The 4,002-nt window shown below is 49.0% G+C and overlaps 1 protein-coding gene across 1 annotated transcript in view; it reads left to right on the top strand.

The window, feature by feature from the left end:
• Positions 1–292: 292 nt before the first annotated feature.
• The window catches only part of CNTRL (centriolin), a 95,673-nt gene continuing 91,963 nt past the window's right edge, over positions 293–4,002 (top strand). Inside the window, exon 1 of the mRNA XM_011927399.1 lies at positions 293–416. The gene's annotated coding sequence lies outside the window, so the exon portion shown is untranslated. The remainder of the gene's footprint in view (positions 417–4,002) is intronic.

The raw sequence follows: 4,002 nt of genomic DNA, 5'->3' as shown, positions 1-4,002 counted from the left end.
GTTTCAGAGGGTGGCGGCTGCAGCTTTGTCTCAGCAAAGGCCACTGCACTGCGGAAGACTGCCGCAAGAAACCTCGACTTTCCCTGACTCTGCACCCGTAACTTACACCTGCAAGGCAAGGCGAAGGCAGCAAATCCCGCCGGCCCCGCGCAGCAGGAAGCCTGGCGCCCAAGACGCCCCAGCACCCTAGAGCGCTGGCTGCAAAGGCGGCGGGAAACGCTTCCGCGTCCCTCCCAAAAGCCCCGGAGAGGGAGAGGGGCGTGGCTGAGACAGGCCCCGCCCACGCGCGCGGGGCCCCTCGGCAACCGGCACAACACAACAAAATGGCCGTCGCGCCGCTGCGCGCCTGAGGAAAGAGCCCCACCGTCTTCCGCTCCGCCTCAGCCTGCGGGACTGCTCGGCTCGGCTCCTAGGCGGTGAGCGTCAGACCTGGTCGAGCCCGTTCTCCAGCGTCCAACCCGACCGGTGGGGCCCGGCGGCAAAGGCGGGAAGGCCGGAACCGGGCGTGGGGCGGGCCGGCTTGGGATGGATTCGGGGCGGGGGCGCATGTCTGGGAATTGGGATTGGACGGGAAAGAGGGGAGGGCCCGGAACGGGCGTGGGGCGGTGGATGAAGGAGGGAGGTTTGGATGGGAAGAGGTGGGGACGGCGGGGGAGATTGGGGATGAAGAACCAGAGCGTGGGGAGGTGTGGAAGTTAGGGTGCGGCGCCCAGAAGGTCATGCGTCCTGCTACCTGAGCTGAGGGGAGAGCTGGGATGTGCCAGCTGTCTGTGGGGAGTAAGCAGGAGAAAGGACAGTTTGGGCGTCCTAACGGGTTGTCACGGTATCGGACGGACTACAGTGCGTGGAGAAAGATGACAGGATGTGGGGACGAAATGCTAAAAGGAGGGGAAGAGCAAACACTTCCGTTATATTCGTTAAGGGACTAGTGAATTTTGAAGCCAGGCAAACTTGGGCTCAAACCTCAATTCTGCCACCTTGTGTAACCTAACCGGGTCTGTGATCCTTGGCATGTGTCTGAGCCTTCCTGATCATGTTTCCTCATTGTCCAAATAATTGCGAATCACGTTTGGGTGTTCACTGTTTGTTAGATCCAGTTTCAAGCACTTTGCACGTATTAACCTCATTTAGAATTTAAAATAACTTGTATGAGGTTATCATCCCCACTTAAAAAGTGATAGCACTGAGGACCAGAGAGGTTAAGTAATTTGCCTAAGGTCACACAGTAAGTGGAAAATCAGAATGTGAACTCAGGCTGTTTCATTCCAGAATCCAGGCTTTTAATGGTTCAGATATATTGCCACTTGTAAATGAGGTTAGTAATTCTGATCCTATACAGCTAAATCTTTGAGGATTTAAATTTGGTATTGTCTAGAGTGTTTAGTACAGTCCTTCAGTCAACAAATATTTATTGTCTGTAGAACAACAGACAAGACCTCTGCTCTCTTGTAGCTTATAGTCTAGAAGGAGAAACAGGCAACAATCAAGTAGTTTCACAAATAACTTATAAAATGCTATGAAGGAGACTGCGTGGTGCAGAGATCATGGGTAATTGGGAGACAAAATCTTATACATCTTGAGTTTAGATCCTAGCATGGTTCTTCCTACATAAAAGTTGCTCAATAAAATTGAATAATTAATGGAAAGAGATGGGAAGCTTGAGTTTTAGGGTATCTGAGCAGAAGAGAGATGGGAGAAGGGGATTCAGGCTTTTTATCTGAGCAGAAGAGAGATGGGAGAGGGGGATTCAGGCTTTTAATAGGTGGAAAAGGACATGGGGGCCAGAGTATTAGGACGGAAGGGCAAGTAGGCAGGCAGTTGGGTTGCGATGAAGAGGAATGGGTGGAGGTTTGAGTATTTTGTTTAGGGAGGGGAGTAATTGGAGGTCAGCATATTGGAACGCATTAGGATGTCAGAGTATTTTCTGGGGTGAAGAGAGATGAGCAGCTTGGGAAGTCTGGATGGATAGAGAAAGGTTGAGTCTGGGCACAGGAAAGAACCATAGAGAAGTGGGGGGGACTATTACTGTGTTAGGGAACTGGGATAGAATTTGTGGGAAAATTGGCAGTCAGAATGGGATAAAGAAGAGTGGGAGGCAGAGGTGGACAGCACAGAATGGGGGAATTGGCTTTGGAAAGAAAAACGGTTGGAGACTTTGCAGAGGAATAGGAATCAGGATATTTGAAAGGAGGAGAAGGTTAAGGAAGGAAAGTATTTCAGTAGGTCAGAGGGTATGGGATGAAGTAGACTTGGAGGGAAAGTACTGAAATCCAATTAAAGGGCTAAGGAGAGGGATATGGGGGTTAAGAAATGGGGATGGGTATTTGCATATTAGGGAGTCTGTAGAGAGACAGAAGGAGGTCTGCCTTATTTGGAGATCAGAGAAGATGGGAAGTTAGGAAAGTTAGGAAAGGCTGGATGGAGGTGGAGTTTGCAGTCTCTACTAAGCTGTGATGGACTGAATTGTTAGATCAGAGCAAGTATCTGGGTTTATAGGTGGCAGGATGGGTAATGTTTTGTTGCCTGGACATAGGATTCTGATTATCATGTCATTCCAATGGCTTTCTCTTGCTCTGCAGACAACCTTTAAAATACAACTGTAGCTCTGAACTTTATTTGCTTTTTTTTTTTCTCTTTATCCTGCTCCTTCACTCGCCCTAGCCTACCTCTCAGCTGTCTTCATTTTTTCCGTTGCTTGCTTGGTTTTTGTTCATGTGATTGCAGACAACATCCTAGGATCAAACTACATCCTCATCTCTCCCTTAAAATTATAATTCAGCATTTACCACCTCCAGGCAGTAGCCTACGAAATAATGCCAGCCATTCTCAAACACTGTAAACCCATAAGCCCACTTCACTGAGTTAGCTGTTCTCTGAGACCGATTACATATATCTTGTTTCAATGTTAAAGCTTTACAGAAGATGGGCCGGGCGCGGTGGCTCAAGCCTGTAATCCCAGCACTTTGGGAGGCCGAGTCGGGCGGATCACGAGGTCAGGAGATCGAGACCATCCTGGCTAACACGGTGAAACCCCGTCTCTACTAAAAATACAAAAACTAGCCGGGCGAGGTGGCGGGCGCCTGTAGTCCCAGCTACTCGGGAGGCTGAGGCAGGAGAATGGCATGAACCCGGGAGGCGGAGCTTGCAGTGAGCTGAGATCCGGCCACTGCACTCCAGCCTGGGTGACAGAGCGAGACTCCGCCTCAAAAAAAAAAAAAAAAAAAAAAGCTTTACAGAAGTTGTGGCAAGCGAGGGTTTAAGTCTATGAATGAGTAAGCCTGACTTTTACTAATCAGGAGAGGTAATAAAGGACCTCATGATAGTCTGGTGAGACCTAAGGGGTCTTGGTCATTAGGGTGTAAAAACTACAGGCTGGGCACAGTGGCTCACACCTGTAATCCCAGCACTTTGAGAGGCTAAGGCGGAAAGATCACTTGAGCCCAGGAATTTGAGACCAACCTGGGAACTATAGTGAGACCCTATCTCTACAAAAAATAAAAAATTAGCTGAACATGGTCATATGCTGCTGTAGTCCCAGCTACTCAGAAGGCTGAGGTAGGAGGATCACTTGCCCAGGAGGGCAAGGTTGCCGTGAGCCATGAGCATGCCCCTATACTCCAGCCCGGGCGACAGAGAAAGACCTTGCCTAAGGGGGAAAAAAAACCCCAACTACATATTATATATGCTATAATAAATGTCGTCTATTAATCCATTTAATTAGGAATAAGATTTTACCTAACCACATGCCTCTTAGCTTTTCTCAAATTTTAGAGTATTCTTATTTAGAAGGAGAATGCCAGTGCAGTTTAGCAACATCAATAGTATTACTGAGGACTGAGTGTGGTGGCTGTAATCCCAGCACTTTGGGAGGCCGAGGTGGGTGGATCATCTGAGGTCGGGAGTTTGAGACCAGCCTGGCCAACATGGCGAAACCTTATCGCTACTAAAAATAAAAACATTAGCCAGGCGTGGTGCCACGCGCCTGTAATCCCAGTTACTTGG

This window comes from Colobus angolensis, unplaced genomic scaffold, assembly GCF_000951035.1.
Source record: "Colobus angolensis palliatus isolate OR3802 unplaced genomic scaffold, Cang.pa_1.0 Scaffold71, whole genome shotgun sequence".
Lineage (NCBI taxonomy): Eukaryota > Metazoa > Chordata > Mammalia > Primates > Cercopithecidae > Colobus > Colobus angolensis.
Note: the sequence above shows the minus strand (reverse complement) of the source record. Positions and strands in the feature narration are given on the sequence as shown.